This window comes from Dermacentor andersoni, chromosome 3 (assembly GCF_023375885.2).
Source record: "Dermacentor andersoni chromosome 3, qqDerAnde1_hic_scaffold, whole genome shotgun sequence".
Taxonomy (NCBI): Eukaryota; Metazoa; Arthropoda; class Arachnida; order Ixodida; family Ixodidae; genus Dermacentor; species Dermacentor andersoni.
The window spans coordinates 178,464,633-178,489,330 of NC_092816.1; the positions used below are offsets into that span (position 1 = coordinate 178,464,633).

The 24,698-nt window shown below is 47.8% G+C and overlaps 1 long non-coding RNA gene across 1 annotated transcript; it reads left to right on the forward strand.

Moving 5' to 3' along the window:
- The first annotated feature begins 750 nt into the window (after positions 1–750).
- On the forward strand, positions 751–24,051 carry LOC129382958 (uncharacterized). The gene is made up of 3 exons (XR_008610926.2): positions 751–860; positions 19,040–19,107; positions 24,001–24,051. It is a non-coding gene; the product is annotated as an uncharacterized lncRNA (long non-coding RNA).
- The last annotated feature ends 647 nt before the right edge of the window (positions 24,052–24,698 follow it).

A 24,698-nucleotide genomic window follows, 5' to 3' on the forward strand; every position in this document is an offset into this window, starting at 1 on the left:
AACCTTTTCCGAAGCCTCAGTTGACAGCAGCGGGGCCAAACAGGTTAAGGTAACGTGTATAAGAAAACCACGGATCCGTTCAAAAGCACTAAAGCCCGGGGATGCGGTTATGCTTGTGATAGTTTCGAAAACAATACCGTTGTCGACAGTTACTCTAAAAGCAAACATGCCTAACCTGGGTAATGTTCTCCTCAAAAGGGTAGATATTTGGTGTAAGTGCTCTATTGTTCATCGCCGTGCCATCGTTCGTGTTATGTCATCATGTTGGTGTCGGTGGGCAAGGGTGATGCACCATTCAAGTGATTGTAGGATATTTCAAGTAATTTAGGGGAGTTTAATGAGCCGCTGGTGCCTAATGACTATCCGAATAAGTGAGTTTAGAGCCTTAACATACCATGATATTTTATATCCTTGCGAATGAAATGGCGCTCTAAATCATTTAACATGTTTCACAGCTGTCGCATATATATTTTATCGACCTAGTACAAACCCATTTACGTGCTTTTGCTCATATATTGCGTTGCAATCTTGACGATGCGGCTGTTTTGCACGGCCAGCATTGTTCATTGTGTTCTCTCCATATGCGACATGTATTGGCGCCTCAAATGCCAAACAATAACTAGGCTGCAGGCCACCGCGATTATAGAAATAGAAATATCTAAAGAAATCAATTTCTTTATTATTTCGCTGCATTCGCAGAGGCTTGCAAAAATACATTTTGAAACTGATAGAGATATGCGTCACCATTTGTTACAATGAGTGTGAATGAGGCGTGACGTCTGTACGTTCGTGTAGCTCCCTCTATATATTGTCGGTACCTGAAATTTCCGCGCTGGGAATCAGTTTGGCCATACGAAAGAGTAAGTGTTCTTCACGATAGTAAAATATTTACCAGTTTTACTATGCTATAGCATTACTACCGATGACTTATTTTTAACAATGCAAGAATTTTTATCATGAGAAATGTTCGCAAATTATTTCGTTTGATATGGCTATTGTGCTAAACTTCCAGGCATCGACTGTGGAAATGTCATCCTACGTGTCGACATTGAAAGTAACTGTTGGCGTATCAACCACTTTATACTATTATTTCTAATTCCACGTGTCTCAGCATCACCACCGCGTTTCTCGCTTCACTGAAAAACTTATTTCCTCCAATTAGTGTTGATGCGACATATTTCAGGCAGTTATAGCCTTTCTGCATTCTTAATCAGGGATAACGTAATCAAGGTCGCTTGCGGTGTTCGCGTTGAAGTGCAACTTAGTCCAATTGATCTACTAAACAAGTCTGGAAATTAACCAGAATGAATGTTTGATGCAATACGATGCAGGTAACGACATATGTCACGAAGGAATAAATTGGCACCCGGACAGCCTATAGTTCCTTAGCCTCACGTTGTAACTAAGCTCCTCCTGAAGAGGGTCGATGCGTTACTGGTGCGCTCCAAACATGGCGCATCGGTATGAATGCCATCTTACCTGCCATTGTGCGTTTGTTTTTGGCCGTGGCGCCAAAGTTGTCTTTGTAAAGCGAACCGCATTGTTTGACTCTTTCGGCCATTTTCATCGTCTGCGGTCGGACTTTCACCAGCGTTAAAACAGCCGATGCAAAGGGCACGTGTGGTCATGCAACCAAACTAAAAAAAAGATGTTTGAACCTTAGGCACTCGTAAAACAGTGGTATCTATCAGTCCGCGTGCATAGAATGACTAAAGTATAAGTTATTCTGCATGCAATTGGTTACCACTCCAGTGCCGCTTCAACACCAGTACTTACGCGCGAAAACACTTTTCGTCAGTTTTGCATTCATAGATGACGTCCGTGGAGCACACGTCTACAACGTCTTTGCTTAGACAATCAGAAGGTGGGTTGTCACTGTGGGTGTAGGAGAACTTTGACTCGAGAGACGATTTGGTACGCGACATTTTTGTGCTCCTCAATGCAAAAAGCCTAAGCCTTAGGGAAACCCACTTAACGAGAGGTATAGCAGGTTAGAAGCAAATGAAAGAAAAAATTAAAGTTAAAAAATTCAAAAGGAGATTCAATGAAAAAGCCAACTAAACGCGGCTTCACCCAGATTAAACAGTTGTTCTTCTAGGCGACCGCATACTATCACCCATAGTTTGCGCAGTTAAGGACATATCTGATTGTAGAGACTGTTCTTCAATGCTCTCGAATTAACATAAACTATAGCTAGCGCCGCTGTGGTCCATGAGACTTGCCAACCAATCTCGTCGCCGCGGTTGGTGCGCGATGGAAATTCCATACTTTCTTAAGACCAGCTTCCAGAAGACTCCGGCCAAATCAGATTCGCAAACTTCAATACGCTTCATACTTTCCGGGCCTGTTTTACCGATAGGTGAACATGAACTGCGGCCATAGCAGTTTCAGCCCCTTGAGCGATTTCACTGTCTTCTTCACGCCGCCTTCTTTGAAAGCACCACAGCTGTCCGCAATATAATGGGCATAAATTCCAACATCCAAAATGCGAATCGCATAATCATGATTGTTACCCTATGCGCGGCGTCATTAAAGAACCTATACGAAGTAAGGATAGTAGTTCTGCAGGCCGCATAAACTTGTAAACATTCGATAAAAGGCTGACTGCGAAGAAAGCGGGGCTCGAGCTCCTTTCGGCGGTAGGCCCAGCGAAGCCGCTCAGACACCCGGGGCTGATAGCGATGACGCGAATTCCGGAGTCACCAATTTGTGAGTGAAAAAAAAAAAAAAACAGACAGACGCTGGTGCCTCGTGTACACAAATTATATTTTTATGCGAGCCTGCTCAATCATCAATTAGGCAGAAGCCTCATTCCGCCGACTCCGCGGATCGCGCACCGTGAGCATGCTCGTTGTGTCGTGGTCCTTTTGACAGGAACATTGTTTAATTTAGTAGTGTGCTACAGTGGCAAAAGCTTTATGAAGGCGGCGGAAGTAAGAGCGAATTCTTATGAAGCTGCGGACATCTTTTACTGAGTGCGGCACAGGAAAGCCTATGACGGCGGAAATTTTCCCGGATCAGGCCGAATTCTAGAAGACTCAACCATAAGTCCAAGTACAGTTATCTGATGATGGCCAACATAGCATTTCGTCGAGTTGAGCTGCAGTCCAGCCTTCCCAAAAATAACAAGAATGACTGAGAGTGACTCAATGTAGGTGAGGTAGGTAGGTGAGGTCGCCGAACGTAAGTGAGAACTCTATAACGCCATCCACGTACCAAAGACAGGCCGTCCATTTAAACCGTTGAAGAGTCCACCATACGCTAAAAGGCGACCGGAGCGTTGCATAAGCCAAAGGGGCATAACCTTAATTTGATAAAGTCTGTCGGGTGTTTTAAAGGTCGTCTTCTCACGATGGAGATCATCCACAGCAATTTGCCAATGCCAGCATAGAAGGTCGATGGAATAAAAGTATTGGACATTATAGAGACAATCAAGGGCGTCATCTATACAGTGTAATGCGCAGACGTCCTTTTCCGATAGTCACCGCAGAATCAGCGCGTGCTGTCTTTTTTTTTCACTTACACGACAGGTGACGCCCAGGGGCTGGGCGATGGCTCAGCGATATCTTTTCCTAGTATCATGTCCACTTCAGCCTTGATGAATTGGCGCTCCAGGGCTCAAACTCGGTAGAGTCTTCGATTAGCAGGCTGAGCACCTCCGGTGTGGACACAGTGTTTGACAAGGAATTCTGACCTGAGGGACGATTATTTAGCTCCGAAATGTGTGCATAAATATACAATAAGTTACGGAGAGCTTCAGCTTCGCCAGGCAAGAGGCCCGGGGCAACCATTTCTGCAATGTCCTCGTTAGAACAACTGGAAGACTTGCAAGGCTCACAGGTGTCGTCGACGGCAAAAGACTCAACGCAGCGATCTCGTAAAGCAGTTATCGTCGCCAGGGATATTCTCGTTGGAAGTGTTTGCTTTGTGAAGCCGAAATTCACCATGGCAAGGCAAGTGAGGTTGTCGCTGACGCCATGGTATGAGGGATGGTGACGTTGTGCGTGAGACCAACGTCAATAAGTGGTGCAGCGATATCACAACCATCTGGAACTGGCTCTGAAGGTGACATTTCGATGTACGTCAGGACCTGCGGCGGCGCGTGAACAAAATCAGTTGGTCTTAGATGAATCTCTGGTGCAGCAGGACGAACGGGGAGGAGAGGCAGGTGAAGGCGGAGAGTACTTGCGGAACAATCGATAGACGCAGAATTATCAGAGAGAAAATCTAGACGAACTATCAGGTCATGGGGGCAATAGGCAAGCACGGTGAAAAGGACCACAGTATGGCGACCCCCAAAGCTTACGCCGGCAGTACTCATTCTCACTACGCCAACCCTTCAGCCATCGCCGATGCCTATGACCCGAGTTATGGTAGGTGTGAGAACTTTCTTTATATGACGGCGGAGGTGAGCGCTCACAATGGAGATGCGCGCGCCGATATCGATGAATGCTGTGACAGGTCTGCTATCTGCTTGAACGTCTAGGAGGTTTTCCTTTGTTAATAGCGTCAGCGGACAATTTTGCGGCAAAGTGGACAGTGCAACAACACCTCGAGGTGCCGTATCATCTAGTCTTCGGGCAGGTTAGGCCCTGCGTACGGCGGCGAAGCAGAGCGGCGAAGTTGTGGCGGACGGGCTGCGATGTTGTGGTGAAGGTGAGCGAGCGTATGAGCGATCAGCACCATAGGCACTGGAAGTGCAGAGGAAACGGTGGGGTACAGCGCTTCTGGGCGAAGTGGAGATATGCCAAAAGGTGTTTCGGGGCGGAGGCGTCCATCGACTGCGGCAGTGACGGGAAACGTTAACGATTCGGCGGCGGCACAGACAGATGGGCTTCTCGTCCGGTGTGCGCCATTGAGATGGATTTCGATAACGGGAAGGAAAGGGCGGGTTGCGGTAAGGCATGTTCCTAGGAGGAGTCATACTGGCGTTAGGGCGAATAACACAGCAGGCCGTGGGGAAGCGCAGGGGCCGCATTCTGTAACGGTTCGCTTTGTGACCAGTCCGGTCCGGCTGTTACGTCAAGGTGATATCACTGGGAGAAAGACAATGTCGCTGCGCGAGCAAGAACTTGCGGCGTTCCGTCGCAAGGTCACGTCATCATTTTTGTGCGTATTTTGGGGACGATATAGTGATTAAAGGATGTTGCTGGTTGAGGTAAAAAAAGGATGTTGCGGTAAAAAAACATTAGTTTGTATAAAACACTTGCATATTTAATTCGCAGTAATAAATGAGGTTCTGACGCAGAGAGCTAGTGGTTTGATTTTATCTGCGTTGCTCTATTTTTTTGTCGCTCGGTGGTGCGCCATATTTTAAGCAAACAAAGCGGTTCTCTGTGTGTAGGCCGCGGCTCTAATAGGATTTCGTTTAGCCGTGGCGGAGCTTCTTAGGATGAACGATTGCGATGAGTGTTCCGTCCACGGGACCCACAACTTCGAGAATCTTGCTGCCGTGAAGAAACGTTCTTGACTGCGGCTTTTTCCTGCAGCGTGGAGAGAAATCTCACATCCTTTTTTTCTTTACCTAACCCGTAATGATTCTAGCGACGGTGGTAATGATGCGACTGACTAACCGTTGCGACAACCCAATAGCTTCTACATTCCATACGCACTGCTGAAAACAACACGTAGCAAAACAATAATAAGAACAACAAAAAAAAAACGTAGCGAGCACAGCACTTTCGTCGCAGTGTCAACGCTACTAAATCTTGTGGTCCGCGATATTCAAGCTCATAGCAAATCTATTGCATTCTGTTTTTGCGCTGCTTAAACTGCCTTCGCAACTCGCCTTCGCTCATGTCGTACGTGTCGCCCCGTTGCCTCTCGTCACGTTGTTGTCTTAGGCCAACGCTCGCCAGCAACACAACCAAAACACGGCCGTGGCTTAGCTTGGTGATTGCGAAGCAATAGTGTGTTATTCTCGGATCAGCTGGTAGTATGGCTGGTGGTAGTCTTGGGTTATGCTAGTGTTACGGCTTACAGTGCATCATCTAAGAGGAAGTCATCCGTCGAATCCGTGTATGCCGACAAACATTTCTCTCAGCAGCGTGCCCATTACAAAATCTTCCAGTATCGATTGGCCGACGGTGCGGTAACACTCCATTTTCTCCGCGTCGTAAGATATGCCCACTCTGACCGTAGCGCCCCTGGTGAGAGGAGCGGGAGTTAGGCCGCCGTTGGGGGCTACCGCCTCGCCTCGCGACGGCGTGAGATGGGGCCCCGTTTTTACACAGCTGGTGTGACGTCACACCGACCGTAGCGCCTCTGGTGAGAGGAGCGGGAGTTAGGCCGCCGTTGGTGGCTACCGCCTCGCCTCGCGACGGCGTGAGATGGGGCCCCGTTTTTATACAGCTGGTGTGACGTCACTCTAGGTCACGTGGTGTGACGTCACGCAGCGAGGTCACGCTAAAGGTCAATGGTACCTACCACCGCCTCGCCACGGAACGGGCTGAAGTGCTACCTAAAGTAGTATTGCTTCGCAATAAAAGCCACTATCGGCATCCCTCTTGTCGCGCCGGCCAGCTCGACACTAGTAGACGGCCACGCTTGCCCTAGCGACACTCTAGGTCATGCTCACCAGCGCGCGCCACCCTCAAGCGAAACTCCGCGGCTCTCTTAGCAGACGACGGGTTCCTTTCCAGATGATTGACAACCTGTGTTACGACAACACAGTTTGTGGTCAGGCTCACCAGGGATGACGACAACGAGGCGCCGACCAATAGCGTTCGTGAGAGCGAACCGGTTCCAAAGCGAACCGTTACGGAATACGGCCCCAGGTTAGCAACTTCCTTGCACTATTTTAGTAAGGTGTTCCACCGTGCACCACACGGAAAACACGCCGGAAAACTTCGAAAATTCGGTGTTCCAGATTTTATATTTAACTGGATAGGTTCACTGGATAGGTTTAAGGGTTACGGACTGGATTCCGAGGGAAGGGAAGCGTAGCAGGGGGCGACAGAAAGTTAGGTGGGCAGATGAGATAAGGAAGTTTGGAGGGTCAACATGGCCACAATTAGTACATGACCGGGGTAGTTGGAGAAGTATGGGAGAGGCCTTTGCCCTGCAGTGGGCGTAATCAGGCTGATGATGATGATGATGATGATGATGGATAGGTTCACATCTGTCAAACAGAACTCAATTCGTAGATATCAATGGTTTCTCCTCTACATTCTCACCTGGTACATCTTGCATACTCCAGGGCAGCTTATTCGGTCCCATTATGTCTTTATTATATCAATAACACTACTTCGCTATAGATCCCAGTGTTATCATTAGGTTATTCGCGGATGACTGCGTGATATTTTGTCGGGTGGTGTGCCTCGAAGTTCAATCCAGTTTAAGTGACAGCCATGCAGGCATTAACGAATGGTGTTGGCATTCGTCGATGAAGTTAAATTCAGAGAAAAGTGTGCTAGTACGTCTAATGAACAAAAGAAAATCCTGCCCACTTCGCCGACAGTGTAAACGCTTCCCCGATAAGAGAAGTCCGCGACTACAAATATGTAGGAGTTACCATAAGCAAAACCCTTGCCTGGTCCAGGCATGTCTATGACGTTTGCGTGTCTGCAACCCGCAATGTTAGTTTCTTAAACACATATTGAAATTGGTGGCTCCTCAGGTCAAAATTTCTAGCTTTCAACACTTTCATTTTACCCAAATTAGAATATGGAAGTGTAAGGAGGTTTATTGGACGAGTCCAACAAACAGGCGGTAGCTCTGAACAGTAGGTCGGGAAAACAAGATGGTGGTGTTCGAGCGCCGATCTCGTGCCCTCCGCTCTTGATGATGATCGGGATGTCATTATCTTCCTTTCTTCATTACAATTGCCCCCGTCGAGAAAGGTGGAGCCATCCTGGCGATCTAACAGGTGGGGACAAGAGGGTCGAAGTACGGCTTCAGACGGTCTACGTGAACAACATCACGTCCCACGTCGACGACGGTCGCCGTGCAGCGTAAGAGGTTCAATGACGTAGTCTACGGGCGAAGTACGCTCGACGACGTGGTAGGGACCATGATAATTTGGGAGTAGTTTGGACGACAAGCCAGGGGCGCAGGGTGGTACAAGCAGCCACACAAGTGCTCCAGGAGCGAATGTTGCGGCAGGAGAGTGGTCATCATCGCGAGCGTTTTTCTGACGTTGTTGGTCGGCTGTAGTAAAGCGCTTGGCTAGTTGTCGGCAATCTTCAGCGTAACGGGCGGCTTCCGACACGGGCGTGCATTCGGAGGCATCTGGTGCGGATGGCAGCAACGTGTCGATAGTGTGCGTCGGCTGGCGACCGTACAGAAGAAGGGGGAATACCCGGTTGTGACTTGCGTAGCGGTGTTGCACGCGTATGTCGCAAATGGAAGAACCAGGACCTAGTTTGACTGATCAGATGCAACATGTGTCGCTAGCATGTCGCCCAGTGTCCGATTAAACGGCTCAGTGAGACCGTTCGTCTGAAGATGGTAGGCAGTACACGTCCGATGTACAATGTTGCACTAGTGGAGATGTGCTTGGATTACATCAGAGAGAAATACGCGGCCACGGTCACTCAGGAGTTCGCGAGGAGGACCGTGTTGAAGCACAAAACGCTTGAGGATGAAAGAGGCGACGTCCTGTGCTGTTGCCGTGGGAAGGTCAGCGGTTTCGGCGTATCGTGTAAGGTGGTCGACAGCAATGACAGCCCATAGGTTTCCCGCCATGGTCAAAGGTAAAGGTCCATAAAGGTTAATTCCAACGCGGTCGAATGGGCGGTCTGGGCACGGAAGGGGCTGTAATGAACCTGCGGCAGGATCTGGTGGTTTGTTTCGTCGCTGACACTCGTGGCAGCTGCGAATGAACTTGCCGACCAAGCGAAACATTCCGGGCCAGTAGTACCTTTTGCGTAAGCGTTCACAGGTCTTGAAGACACCGCCGTGAGCACACTGCGGGTCGGAGTGAAAGTTCGGGCAGATTGCAGAGCGCAGCGTTCTGGGGACAACTAGGAGCCACTTCCTACCATCTAGCGAGTAGTTGCGCCAGTACAAGAGGCCATCACGGATGCTGAAGTGCGAAGCTTGGCGTCGCAGTGTTAGAGTGGTCGAAACGGTGGGTGCCTCGGATAAAATGTCAAGAAGCGAAGCGATCCAGGGATCGTGGGGCTGTGCAGAGGAGATGGTGGCGACGTTAAGAGCTGCCAATGGGTGGTCTATGATGAATATGGACGCAGTTTCCGTGGATAGCGGTGACCGCGACAGTGCATCAGCATCGGCATGCTTGCGTCCGGAACGATATATAACGCGGATGTCAAACTCTTGAAGTCGAAGACCCCAGCGGGCAAGGCGACCTGACGGATCCTTCACCGAAGACAACCAACATAATGCATGATGGTCCGTAACTACATCAAACGTGCGGCCATATAAGTAAGGGCGCAACTTGGCAAGCGCCCAGACTATTGCCAAGCATTCTTTCTCGGTGACGCTATAGTTTGACTCAGCCTTGGTGAGCGTTCTGCTGGCGTATGCGACGACATACTCTGCGAACCCAGGCTTTCGTTGTGCGAGAACAGCACCGAGGCCGACACCACTGGCGTCTGTGTGCACCTAAGTTGCAGCCGTGGGATCGTAGTGGCGCAGTATAGGTGGTGACATCAGGGGACGGCGAAGGGTGCAGAAGGCTTGGTCACACTAAGAACACCAGGGCGAAAGATTGGAGGCGCTGCTTAAAAGTAGGGTCAAAGGCGCAATTATAGAGGCGAAGTTGCGCACAACCCGACGAAAGTAGGAGCATAACCCTACGAAGCTTCGTAACTCCTTTAGAGTCGTCGGTTTGGGGAAGTCGGTCACAGCACGTAGTTCAGCCGGCTCCGGAAGCAAGCCGTGCTTTGACACGACGTGACCGAGAATTGTAAGTTCTCGCGCAGCAAAGCGGCACTTCTTGAGATTTAGTTGCAGCTGAGTGGTCTTCAGACAGGTCAGGACATGGTTGAGGCGTTCCAGATGGGTTGTGAAATCTGGCGCAAAGAGAACAATGTCGTCGAGGTAGCAGAGACACATGTGCCACTTCAAACCCCGCAGAACCGAGTCCATCATGTGCTCGAAGGTGGCAGGCGCATTGCAGAGGCCGAAGGGCATGACATTGAATTCATATAGACCGTCAGGCGTGACGAAGGCTGTCTTTGAACGGTCGGCCTCTGCTAAAGGCACCTGCCAATACCCGGAACGCAAATCTAACGATGAAAAAACCTCGGCACCTTGTAGGCAATCAAGGGCATCGTCAATTCTGGGTAACGGGTACACGTCTTTTCGAGTGACCTTGTTTAGGCGCCGGTAATCAACGCAGAAGCGAATTGATCCATCCTTTTTTTTAAACGAGAACCACAGGTAATGCCCACGGACTTGGGGAAGGGCAAATAATGTCGCGTTTAAGCATATCGTCAACCTGGTCGGTAATAACTTGACGTTCCGCGGTGGAGACACGGTAAGGGCGTTGTCGCACTGGCGAGTTGGAGCCGGTGTCGATGTAGTGAATAATGGCGGAAGTTCGGCCAAGGGCACGTTGGGCCACATCGAAAGAGTCGCGGAACTGGTAGAGCAGCTGGAGAAGAGTAGAGCGTTCAAATGGTGATAGTCCGTCTGCGATCGACGAATCGAATAGGTCGGCAGCTGGTACATCAGAAGGAATAAGAGCACTGACGACGTCGAGGTCGCGTCGAGCTGAATCTGGCTGCACGGAAAAAATTTGACCGATATCAATGGGTTGCACGCATCCAGCGGATGCATCTTTAAGCAGTATGATGGGATACGGAAGAGGATTTGTGAGGCAGAGAGCGCTTGTTCCTTTCGAAATAGAGAGGGTCGAATAAGGCAGAAGAAGTGGCTTCCGACTTAGAAGGAGGCGTGATGGTTCAAAGAATGCAGCTTCATCACATATGCTGTTGCAGAACACGAGGAGCAAAACAGCTGCTGTAGGCGGAATTTTGGTATCTTCTGTTACGACTAGTTAGTGTGCGGCTTGATGAGCGGGGTTGTAGGACTGATCACACGACGGGAAGAGCTCAAGTTCAGATCTGGCACAATCAATAACGGCGTGGTTGTACGATAAAAAGTCCCAGCCAAGTATGATGTCGTGCGAGCAAGATGAAATGACGATAAACTCAACAATGTAGTGCTCTTTAGCGATAAGAAGTCGAGCAGTGCAGGCGGCTATAGGCCGAACAGGGTCTCCATTCGCTGTACGTAAGGGCATCATCTCAAGAGACGTGGTCACCTTCCGAAGCTTGCGGCAAAGTGTGGCGTCTATAACAGAAACGGCAGCACCGGTATCGACAAGAACATATGCACGGGTGCCTTCTACAAAAACTTCGACAATATTCGACGGCAAAGTTCGAGTACTTGAGCATTTCGACAGCGCAGTTCTTGCCTCACGAACTGCAGGGGCTAGTTTCCCTCATTTTTAGGGGCTGGTCGACGACGCATGGGCGACAAGGATCGGCGTCGGCGTGAAGGTGAGCGACGAGAAGTGGTTTGCGGATAGTCACGTCTATATAGTCACGTCTAGTTCGACATCTATATCTGTGTTGGATCAAGCCGGTATCGCCTCGCAAAGCATGAAGTTGCCGAGACTCTAAACACAGCACTTCGATCTGTCTTCACCAATGAACTTTCCAAAAGCCTTCCAGCACACTCCCTTTTTGATCATCCATGCATGCCCACAGTCAATTTCAAACCCCTTGGAATCTCTAAAATCACCGAGTCAGTAAAACTAACCTCATCTGCAGGATTAACAGTATTAATAGCAAAGTATCAAAAAATACTAAGCACATCGCTAGAATAACTTTAGCGCGAACCTTTCAACAGTCCCGCGAACCAGGCTCTGTTCCTTTAGATTTGAAAATTGGCAAAGCGATACCGAATCCACAAGTGGCTCAACAAAGTCTTACCGTCCGTTTACCCTCACCAGTATCTGTTCAAACATAATGGAGCACGTTATTCACTCACACGTGAAAATTTTACCTTGTGTTGATTTTTTTGCTCCTAACCAACACGGATTCCGGCGAGGCCTTTCTTTCAACACTCAATTAGAAGAAGAAGAAACTTTATTAAAGAATAGTCCGGCAGTTCTTGCTGTGGTAGCCTCAGGTGGCGGCTCGAAGTCCTTGGACCCGGGCGGCATCTTCGGCTTGCCGGACGGCCCAGAGCTGGTCTGCCAGCTCTGAACTTTTGATAGCCACCTCCCAGCGGCGGCGACGCCTACGGAGAAGGTCCCCGGCGGCTCCCGCATCTGGGGCGACGTCGGGAAGAAGCGAACTTGAGCCTTCCCGTACTCTGGCAACGGACGCGATTATGGACGCGTCGCGAACGGAGCTGGTTTGATTACCGTTGTTGCCGGCACATTCCCAGAGCATGTGTCGCAGCGTTGCTCTCTGTCCGCAAGCTTTACACGCACCTATTGGATATAAACGCGGATAGCAGTTGTGTAAGATAGCGGGGCTAGGGTAGGTGTGTGTCTGGAGCAAGCGTAAAGTTATGGCCTCGTTCCTGTTCAACTTATCGTGCGATGGCGGGAATGTGCGACTTTCGAGTCTGTAGTTGGGTGAGGTCTCTGAACGTGGTTAGGTGATCGCCCCACGCCCAGTGTGTTTCTTGTTGCTGTATTTCTGTTGTAGTGTCCCGATCCGGCAGATCCGATGCCACGCTCTCGGGGGCGGAGGCGGCGGTTACATAATCAGCGGCGGCTCGGCGTGTGAGACGTCGAGCCGTGGCGTGGGCCGCCTCGTTGCCCTCGAGCGGAAAATCGGTGTGTGCCGGGGTCCAGAGGAGGAAGACCGTAGAATTTTGATGTTGAGAGGGCGATGGCGAGTCGCCGTCGTCAGAAATTTGGAGTATGCGGGCTGCTTCCCGCGCAACGCGACCGTGCGCGAAGCCGCGGATTGCCGCCTGCAAGTCGCTGACAGCGATCGCAGCGTTCGGCACCGCGACGAGCGCTAGGGCTATCGCGTCTTCTTCAGTCGCCTCCGTGTGTCCCGTGTTCACCGTGGCGCTCGCGAGGCACTTACCCGTGCGGTCTACAACCGCGATCGCATGTGCGCTTCTCCCTCCTCCATATCGCGCCGCGTCTACGTACACCACCTCGTTGCTGTTACCAAACGTCTTCTGAAGGTCGTTTGCTCGTTTGCTGCGTCTCCCGGCGTGGTGCGTCGGGTGCATGCTCTTGGGTAGCGGCGGGATGATCAGGTGGTCGCGAACCGAGGCACGAACCTCCATCTTTTCTCCATGCTGAGTGTGGTACGTGATGCCGAGCGACTCGAGGAGGCATCAACCTTCCTTTGACCTCGGTAATCGTTCGTATTGCGGAACGTCGTGCGCCTCAATTAACTCGTTGAGTGAGTTGTGAACTCCGAGCTCTAGAAACTTGTCGGTGCTCGCGTTAAGTGGAACGCCGACCGCCCTCTTGAAAGCCTTTCGCATCATGCATTCGACTTAGTTTTTTTCGGACCCGTTCCACTTCAGGTAGGGGGCAACATACGTTATGTGGCTTATCACGTACGCCTGTACGAGACGGATCGCGAACTCTTCACGCATACCATTGCGTCCATTCGTGATGCGACGCAAGAGTCGGATCATGTCATCTACCGAACGACGAAGTATTCGCACCGTCTCTCCGTTATGGCCGTTTGCCTACAGGTGTAACGCTAGCGTTCTAATTTTCTCTACGTGCGGCACGGGAGTACCATCTGCCAATGTAATGCGTATTTTGGAGTATTCCCGTTCCTCTTCGCGCAGGGTTTTACGACCTCTTCTTGTGGGTTGGTAGAGTAGGAGTTCGGACTTGGTAGCCGAGCACTCGAGGCCCGTTCTACGGAAGTAATTCTGAACCGCATCTACTCCTGCCTGTAGCGTTCGCTCGACGTGAGCGTCACATCCGCCCCCGGGAGCTCAGAGGGTGATGTCATCCACGTAGAGACTGTGATGCAATCCTTCTATTTCTGTTAATTCCTCGGGTAGACCGCGTAGAACTAAATTAAAGAGTAATGGTGATATGACGGATCCTTGCGGCGTGCCACACGGACACGTCTCAAATTCCGGCGTTCCTCATCGTCGACGACAACGCATGCGCGCCTGCCCGTGAGAAAATCTCCAACGTAATTATACATTGTTTGGCCTAGTCCTAATATTCTAATTGTTTTTAAGATCGCTTCGTGTTGTCAAAAGCCTGCTTTAATATCTACGCCTAGAATTGCCTTAGTGGAGCTGGTAGTGCCGTCTACGATCTGGTGTTTAAGCTGAAGCAATACGTCTTTTGCGGAGAGGTTGCGGCGGAATCCTAGCATGGTGTGGGGGAACGCGTCATGATCTTCGAGAAAGTCGGTCACGCGGGTGAGAACTGCGTGTTCCATGACTTTGCCGACGCAAGACGTAACCGAAATCGGTCTTAGATTATAGAGCGTAACTTGCTTGCCAGGTTTAAGGATCATTACTACGCGGGCCCGTTTCCACGCTTCGGGAAGGGAACCCTCTCGCCAGCACTCATTGAAGTAGGCCGCGAGTCGGGAGATTAACTCGTCGTCTAGGTTGCGGGGAGTCTTGTTGGTAACCCGGTCCAGGCTGGGCGCCGATGGAATGTTTAGTTCGAACAGGACTATCCGAATTTCCGATTCGCTAAATTCCGCGTCCAGTTTCTCGTTTACGACGACGTCATATTCGGCATGCTGGATGCTTTCGGCCTTCTTAAAGTAACGGTCACGTATTGCGTCGAGGAAGTTATCGCCTTTACCATCTGCTACCAGTCTAGGAGTCTTGTGGCCTTGAGCGGCCCGAGTCTCCTCCAGATCTAATAGGTGTCTAAAAAGGCGCCAAATTGATGACATCAGTTCTAGCCTAGACAATAACGTTGAAGTAAATGCCATATTTCTCAAATGTGAAAAAGCCTTCGATAAAGTACCTCATCATCGACGCTTGCTAAAATTATCGCATCTAAACTAAGACCCCTTAGTGCTTGAATGGATAAGAGTGTTCCTCACCGATCACCAACAGTTCGTTTCTGCCAATGAAGTCAACTCCGCCTTGTGTACTGTCGCCTCCGGTGTCCCAAAGGGAACCGTACTCGGCCCGCTACTTTTTTAATTTCCATCAATGACCTCACCGCGTGCACCTCTTCAAACATTCGTTTATTCGAGAATGATTGTGTCATTTACCGCTGCATCACTGATCCCACCGATGGCCTAATGCTTCAGTGCCACATAATAAACGTTAAAATTGGGTGTCATACGTCGCTCATTGTGCTTAATATTCAGAAAACTTCCGTAATTTCTTTTCGTTGGCGACAAGAATATCAAACTGATACGTACAAGCTTAATGGTGAGGTCATTTCTTCAGCAGGTTCCCTCAAATATTTAGGACTTAAGATCACCCGTGACCTCACGTGGTCATCACACTTCACACACATCACAAACAAAGCTAACCGCACCCTTGGCTATGTACGACGGAATATCGCACTTTCCCCGCCCTCTGTTAATAGCCTAGTAATCCCTTGTAAGACCTAAGTTAGAATATGCGTGCACGATATGGGACCCTTATAACCACAATCTTAAAAGGTTGTTTTAGTTCGGGTGCGCCTATCTAAATACACGTGAAAGGAGAATTCGTTTCTCTCTCCGACCACGGCCCCAAACTTGAGGAAGTTTGTTGCATTTTAAAGAAATTGACTGCTGGTCTCAAAATTTTTATTTAGGTCGTCAATTTTTTTACTGAAATGTGGCCAAAAACACACGTTTTCAGAAAACGAATCCATCAACTTTACAACTCCGTAACTTTGTAATGAAATATGATAATACAATTCTGTGAATGAAATCTCATACTACATCTAAAGCAGACAAAAATGATGTGTTACACATGAATCTAAAAAAATAATATTGCGTAAATAGAGCTTTTGCAGAACCCTTGTACACAGCGTAACAAATTCACACAAGTTTTAAAATGACAAAAAGAATTTGTACATTATAAATGATCGAATGGATGCCGTGTACAGAACCGCTATATCTCTTCTTGATGGTGAGCTAATAATTTGTAAACTTCGTGCTTCTATTCTTTCAAACTTCCGTATTTTCGAAAATTCTTTCAACAAAATGGAGACCATAAATTGAAGTTTCGTTTCCAACAGTCAGTTGAATTTACCTTTCTCTCTCAAATGCAACCAATTGCATTAAAATAGGTTCACGGGTTCACTGAAAAAAGCGTTTTTGAGTTTTACATGTATTTGAATAGGCCGCATCGGAGTTGGGCCATAGCTAAAGCTTCCTGTTAACAAGGAACTGGAGTCGGTACAAAATTGTGTAGCCATATTTATCTTTTGTGACTACTCATATCATCCAAGTCTCACTCAGTTACAATCAAAGGCTAATCTTCCCAAACTATATAGCGCCACAAAACATTCAGACTCTGCCTTTATCATAATCTCTACCATACATTCCCTCCCGACAAGACCCTTATCAAACCAGCATACCGTCTTTGAAGCGGTATCAGCCACCATAAAGAAGTTTATCCGCCGTATGCTCGGACAACTGCTCGTGTTAATTCTTTGTTTTCTCAAAGACCTATCGACTGGAATATTCTCCCAGTCAGCGTCACTATTCGTGATCATCCTGCGTGTTTTAGGTTCGCCATTGAATGAGTTGCATGATTGCATTATTTGCTCGAATCATCTGTAGTATTCTTTTAAACATGTTTATGTGGACATTCTAATACGTTAATCGAAATGTCTGCCTGTTTTTGCTTACCGTGGTCCATACCTAGAAAAATGTTACTGCCACTTTTTGTGCACATTACGTTTAACACATTTCGATTGTCATATTTGATAAGTTCTCGTGTTTTTCATTGGCGCTTTCCGGTTTCTTCACTTACGGATGTGCGAAATGTTGTAGTTTCTACGTCTTTCTTCATTCCTGTTTCTCTTCTAACTAATTTCAGTGCTTACTGCAGTGGTATTGCGTTTCTGCTAATATGTATGCTCCCCACCCCTTACGTAAAACCCTTCCAGCAGGGGTATTTGAGGTACGGTAAATAAATAAATAAATGCTGGGCCTCCTGGGAGTGAGGTGACCGTTCGTGAGGTCGATGAAATGGCCGTAGATTTCAGCCCCTGAAATCTACGGCCTGCCAAAAGGCCACAAGCCTGACGTCCCACTTCGTCCTATCGTCGACTTCACCAGATCACCGCTCTACCGACTATCGGGCTACCTTCACCAGGTTTTGAGCCCTCCCTCTTGCCGGTAATACCTTGACGCACGTCGAAAACTCAAAGGCATTTGTAGCAAAGATAAAGGATGTCACTCTGAGTGAAGATGATGTCATGGTCTCGTTCGACGTCACATCCCTTTTCACTAGTGTGCCAGCGGATTAGGGCAGTAGCCACGTGCAAAGAAACTGTAGAAGCATACAATGGTCTTCCTGGTCGCATGCCTTTCGACGTCCCCGAACCTAGCCAGCTCCTGTAGTTTTCTCTAAGCAACACGCATTTTTCTTATGGGGGCAGCCTTTATCAGCAAGCGCATGGCACGGCGACGAGAGCGTCAATATCGGTCACCACGGCCAATCTAGTAATGGAAGCCTTGGAAGGAAAGGTGCTGACAACATTCAACCCGGCAACTAAAGTTTTGTATCGTTGCGTGGATGACTACTTTTTGTATTTTGAAGAAGCAAGACATCCAATGCTTCCTGGACTGCCTGAACACCCAAAATGCGTGCATACAATACACCGTTGAACACGAAGGTACAACTTGTTTCCTTTCTTGGGTGTACTGGTTTGTCAGGATGGGGGCGCTCTCGACTTCTCAGCATGCAGGAAGCCTACGCACACCGATCGTTACCTCAGATTTAATTTTTGTCATCCTGTCGGCCACGAGATGTCCGTAGTATCGTCCCTGATAACACGGGCTGTACGCGTCTACTCAGGGGACGATGCACTGAAAAAGGAATAACGGACAATCCACCGTGAGCTAACCCGCAATGGCTACCCTAGTCGTTTCATACGCAGAACCAATAAGTGGATATTACAGCCAAGATCGAAGAACAGCACGATAATCTGTGCTCGTGGAGCCATCCCTTACGTCCAAGGAATCGGCGAGGCATTGTCGCGCGTATTTTCAAAATACGACTAGCACATTGCCCACATCCCGACCAGCAAGCTCCGGAGCCAGCTAATGAATGTAAAAGACAGGTTACCTGTTGAATCATTCCCAGGAGTCGTGTATAAGATACCATGCGCTGATTGCTACAAAGTATATATTGGTGAAACAGGGACGTTCTCCAGACGTTTCATGGAGCATAAACGTGACCTAAGAAATAAATGCCACACGACGAACACTATTGCTGAACATGCACAGGAAGATAATCACAAGATTGACTGGGACAGTGCCACTGTTTTTGCCAGAGAAAAGAATGTCATCCCGGCAGCTGCTAAAATCGCTAATCTTTCAAGCGACGCCAGCTACGATGAACCGGACACCAGGAACTATACCTGTCATTTACGCACGTTCGTTACGTCACGTGCTGGCTACATAAGTGACGACGATTTCCTGTCCAACTCAGTGAACAAGGAACCCGTACGTGGTTCCGAAACGTCGGATTATGCGTCAGACTTGGTCAGTGACCACGGTCCCCTTCAACGTTCTGACTGGAGGCTGCCATCTCGGAAATCTTGTTTCTTTTTGTTGTCCGTGCGGTTGCGTGCAGCCTCGCTCCTGAGAGCGTTGCCTCGGTGGTTGGTTGGTAAGCTTCAGCACTTCGTTCCTGTATCTTTCCTTGCTTCCGCCGTCCTCGTCGCTAATTGTATGTGCGGTTTGCAGAAAGCAAGAAACAATAAGAAGGCTGCATTGTATTTTATAGGGTGGCAGATAGAATGCTATCTCGCAGCGCTCATGCAGGTGTTCGCTTTTCGTGGCGCCACTCCTGACATCACTAGGCGCGTCCCTTATCATATCAGTAAGAAACTGCAGCGGCTAGTATAAATTTGCTCCTGTGATTATCATGGATTCATAACATGTACCACTGTTGTGATATTGAGACTTCTTTTTTGTAGGTTTCAGGAAGAAGCTATGAAAGGCGCCTCGTTTCCTCGCATAGTTTTGTTACTGGTAGCACTTCCTGGTAAGTTCTTCTTTCTGAATTGCACCCTTTTATGCGGTATTCCTTAATAAACATTGATTGGCATTTCAGTGAAAAGGCTTGTAGAATGCTTGGTTATGTCTTCATTCTACGAGATATGCAAAAGCACATGGAATGATATATATGCAAGGCACTATATGCACCTCATTTATGTTAATAGAAATTAAATAAAGTAATGGTACACTCCCTTGACAAAAGTACTTTAATGAATAGAGAAACTTTCGTGCTGTTTCTTCAAAGTACAATGTTATCGGAATCACGCACTCGCAAAGGATTGATTCTTGTAGCAGAGACCATGACACCACAGACATTCTATGTAACGTGCAATCGATCTAAAACTAGCCAGAGAGCATCAGCCAACCAGAATTGATTTACCGTACGGGTTTTTGCAATAATCGCGCTTCCGGGGTCTTAGCACGCGTCAGTCTTGCTTATCTCCGGAATACCTTGCGTGTTCACACCTGTGAGAGACTGCTAAGCTGTAAGTAGCGGACAATCATGAAGATGACGGCCATGATGACGACGTTAATGACATAAATAACTGCTGCTCATAATACCTGTAAGCAATCCCCCCAAATTGCGCGGCATAAGGGATGTACATATGAACTGATTTGGAAATAAACGTGCAAAGGTATTAAGCAAATACAAAATAATAAATTCAGAGCGCTATCTCATAGTCATGACTATAGGGGGCAGTGAAAAATACAATGAGAAATTGAGCAGACAATCAAGCAGAAGAAAAGGACCATACATAGGCATTCGAAAAAATATCAATAATGCATAAAATGCAGTAAAGCGCGAAATGCATAAAAATTGCCACAATTGACCAAGACATGGGGCAACTCAAGAAAGCAGTAACAGTGCGTTCTTACTTTGTCCCTGCCAGCATAACAGAATTTATAAAATTGCGACGTCCTAAATGCAGTACTCTGTCGTGAAAAATCTATTGCTTGAGGTCAGTCACCGTACTTAGGGCATTGTTAGTCGCAGCAACACCAAGCCAATTCGAGTCGTCGGTGAATGCACTCTAGATAGACGTCATCAGCCACACTGCAGTCTTAACGCAGTGGTTCTCGAATCAGTGCTCACCAAACCTGCTATTTGCGGATGAGTGTTAGGCGGTCCTCGAAACACCGCAGCCGAACCAATTGCACCGATCGGAGCGCGGCTTGGCAAGCAGCAAGAGTAACTGCATGAGCAAGGACAGGTTATTCACCTTTCTGTGCCAATGCCTGCAACAATTTCACTTGGCAAAACTGCTTTTTCACTTGCACACAGAACTGCCCCAAGCGTTTGCTGCAGGTTGTTGCCGACGGTGCTGGCGACGGAGTGGCCTGTAGCATTATGTGTTCCGTAGCGCTCATTCAGTTCTCCGCAACATGCAGAGCACATAAACTTGCGGATGAGTGTGACGTTGCTTCCGATAGCTAAGAACGTATTTGAGTCTACGCAACATTTTCTTTTAGGATGTAAATGTTGCAGCGCCTCTCCATGTATGTTCTTCATGGAGAAGGTTTCCGTCAGGAACTCCGAACAGTTATTGATGGGTTGCCAATGGGAACAGCCGTACAACTGTTCTTTATTATCCTCACAGATGACGCTCTTTCTTTCCTTCCGGCTTGTGAGGATGAGCTCGCTTAAGAGGTACGCCATGAAATTTACGTAAATTTGACCCTCTCTATCGGGCTGTGAACTCTCGACTAGAAGACATATTTTGCTTGTTACTTCTAATACAGGGCGGGAATAAGTGTCCAGGGCATGGTTTAGGGGCCATGGTGTTGCGCTGTTTAGCCCAAGGTCGCGGGATGAAATGCCCGCCGCGGCGGCCAGCATTTAGATGGGTCCAAAATTCAATAACACAAACGCCTCTTGTATTGGAGGCACATTAATATCCCCACGTACTGAAACCAATTTCGGAGCCCCTTCCTACGGCATACGTCATGACAGCTTGAGGCGTCCTTCTTCCGCAGGTTAAATGCAACTACTAGCTTTGAATTTAGCCAGCCAGTCTTGCATACCTTCAAAGAATGAGTAAAGAATCCAATACCTGAATAACTACGTATACACGCTCATATTGCCAACACCCGTCATAAGTTGCTAACGTGGCCATGTTCAAAACGTTACACTACCAGGGGAACAGCAACATATATTCATTCACTCCTCCCGAGAACCTGTCGTAACTGCCACAACCTTCCTGATTCACCTGTCGTATTCGCTGCTTTATGTACATTTAATACCATAGAGTTTCTCACTACATTACCTAGAGGGAAATCTGGCGCTGCTGCGCTGTGGTATGCATGGGAATGCCGGTATATTGTGGATTCGGATTGGCATCGTTCTCGTAGAGACAGGACACCTTGAAGACACGCTTGGCAAGTACCGTTCCGTCTGTCACAATGATTCATTTTCTACTAGAACAGCACGTGAAAAGCTGTTTTAGCTTTACTATTACGCGAAACCATGTTTTGTTTAACTATGAGAACTTGTTATTGTGTGTACGACTACACGTTACGTAAAAAGTACCAGCGGGCCGCTAAAGTTGGAGTACAGACGACAAAGTTCGCGCTCGCTTTGAAACAGTTGGTCGTCTGTTCTTGCTTTTCTTCGCTTGGTCATGCATCGTGGGTGAGTAAAGATGTAATATGCGTGAATGAAAACATTTTAGGACCATTTTACTTTGAGAACGCGTTATTTACGTAGCCATATCCACGTTTTAGATGAAGCTTCTTACAACACCAGCCAACACGAGCCTCGCAGACACATATCCCGTCATTCCCATCACGGCACGGTGCCCCCTTAAGAAACTCCCATAGACGGTGGCGCCAGATTACCCTCTAGGTGTTATAGTGAGAAACTCTATGTTTAATACAATTAGAATTACCACAATTTGTCCTGAATGGCGAGTGCTCAGCGCTTTCACTCTTCACCTCGAAGACATGTAATTGTAACTGTTTTTAATGAAGGATGGAATACCTTCATTCTTCCTATTTAGGGAATAGACCCTTCACGAAAAATCGCAGTAAGCCGATCGAAGATATATAGCGTCTAGAAAACAGCTACTAACACAGATAATAAAATGGCAGAGCATTAGCGGTATATAATAGTACAGTGACAAAAAAAAAAAAAGCATCGTTGTTGAGCACTTATTCGTTTCGGTCTCTACGTGCATTGCCAAGCTGTCATGATCACTGCTATTATCTCTACCATTTGCCATCTCCTCTATGCAATGTTTAGAAAAACCTTAATCCTGAAACGAAAGTGAGGTCCTTCAGCTTTGAGCAAAGACGATAAGTGTGACACACAGTGCCAACCTCTACTTCTTAAACTAAAAGGGGTGAGGAAGGGTCAACTGAAAAGTTTAAAGCCCTCACACTAGGCGTTCCAAATGTTTTTACAACTCCTAGCAGCGTTCTGATCGGCCTTGAGGCAGCAAGTGAGCGTTCGACCATGCCACGAAGCAAAAGCAGCTCTGTGTGGCCGTTTACCTGCGCGCCTGCCGCGCACTGAAAATAATAGCGCATTCATTCGCAGCAGAATGGTAATTAATTCAAGAAGACGCACTGGCCTTTCTTCGCTTGTCATTTTGCACCCACCCTCACCCCTGGTGCAGTTTATGCCTGCTCGGGATTGCTCCTGGCAAGCATGTTTAAAGGATCGTGCAGGTATTGTAGTGTTTTCTTAATATTGTTCCTACTGTTTAGACTGAGCGTTAGTATCACATGAAAGTATTCCTGAATTGTCAGAATGAAGAAAGAAGGTGATTCACAACGCTGCTCGGACAATGGTTTGTCCACAGAGCTCACTTGAAGTCGTCGAATTTGCACTTGCAAACATTGCTGGCGAGGTGGCCATTTGGATTTATTCTCAAATGCAGCGTATTCTGCGAAGTCGTTTCTTGCACCGTCTCATAGCAGGATGCGACAACTGAAGAAGTAAAGCATCCTGTAAATGGAAGAACTCAAGGACAGCGCGTTCGCCATATATTCTGGTACCATTGTGTTCCGAACAAGTATTCATACTTTTGTTCGTTCAGACTAGGTTCGACTTCAGCCTCAGTAAAAAAACACCTGTCCTGGGTGCGCTGTAGTTCGCGCCATAAATACGGTTGAGCAGCATTTTTGGTTTCAGGCTTGAGTTTGTGTTGACAGTTCGATGTAAACCTAATTATTTGTGTGTGTGTGTGTGTGTGTGTGTGTGTGTGTGTGTGTGTGTGTGTGTGTGTGTGTGTGTGTGTGTGTGTGTGTGTGTGTGTGTGTGTGTGTGTGTGTGTGTGTGTGTGTGTGTGTGTGTGTGTGTGTGTGTGTGTGTGTGTGAGAGAGAGAGAAGAGAGGAAGGAAAGGCAGGGAGGATCACCAGACTGAGTCTAGTTTGCTATCCTAAACGTGGGAAGTGGGGGGCGCAGTAAAAGGCAGAAGCAGAAGGGATGAGTCTATATCGCACTTTCACATGCACTAAGTTAGGTGCAAGATGTCTACATGCAGCTACTCAAGTCAGTTGCCTTCAGGTACTGAAGAAGCATTCGAATGGCTTTCTGGGCTAACGAGCTATGAGGCCAGGCTCCCAAGACCTTTGTTTCTGTGAATGACCTATCGTCCAGTCCATTCAAGTCAAACTGGCTAGTCTGACGTTGAATTATTTGTCAGCTTTTTCAGACCAGCTTTGCGGGGGGCATTAAGGTATCAACCAAGTGTTTCTCGATACATTTATGCTGCTACGAAACGCCACATTTATTAATTGGAGCTAACAAAATAAATTTAGTACTAGTTTGGTGCGGTTTTTTTCAAGTCCGACCGATTATTCTGGCAATGTCATCTATCTTTTCTGACCGAATAGTGTTTCCAATGTGCTAAGCGATTTCTATTTATTTCAATGAAGCTATCAAGGAACTCTTTTTGCTGGGTTATGCTCAAGGCAGAGTGTCAATGCGTAAGTAGCTCTTCAATAATTCTGCTCTATGCACATTGCTATGCACTTTCAGAATATTGATACCATTTTACATGTGTGCTAACTTACGCAAACGCCATGTTCGAAATCTGATTCCGCCAGGCTCGAGCTGTGTAAACAGACAAAAAGCCGATGGAATGCGTTATGTCGGGTCAACTGGTCCGGTTAGGCTGGTTGAGCAGCTCCGTGCACTTGCAAACAATAAGAGAGCAAAGACGACGGAATACACTGGTCGTCGATAGGCCCCGCTTTTCTCGACGCCGGCTCAAACAAAAAAAAAGCGTCGTCACGCCTTTTCCTGTCGTCATCTCTGGCCGATCCAGCCCTCAAATTAATTCTGCGCACTCGTGACCTACCATACAAATAGCTACTGAAAACTAGATCAGTGCCCAAGGCACACGGTAGAAGCGCGGCGTGTTTCAGTAGTCGTTCGTACTGCCCCACACGAGTAACGGCAAAAGTCTAACTTTCTTCGCTTAACTACTGTTATGTCATCTTAATGTTTATATAGGACATCTTAGCGGCTTCATTCGTATTACTTAGACTGCTGAAAAGGGTACAGAAAATTGTTGTTGAAGGAATGTTTAGTAACGTCTGCTGCCGGGCTACTTGGTGCATTGCTTTTACAA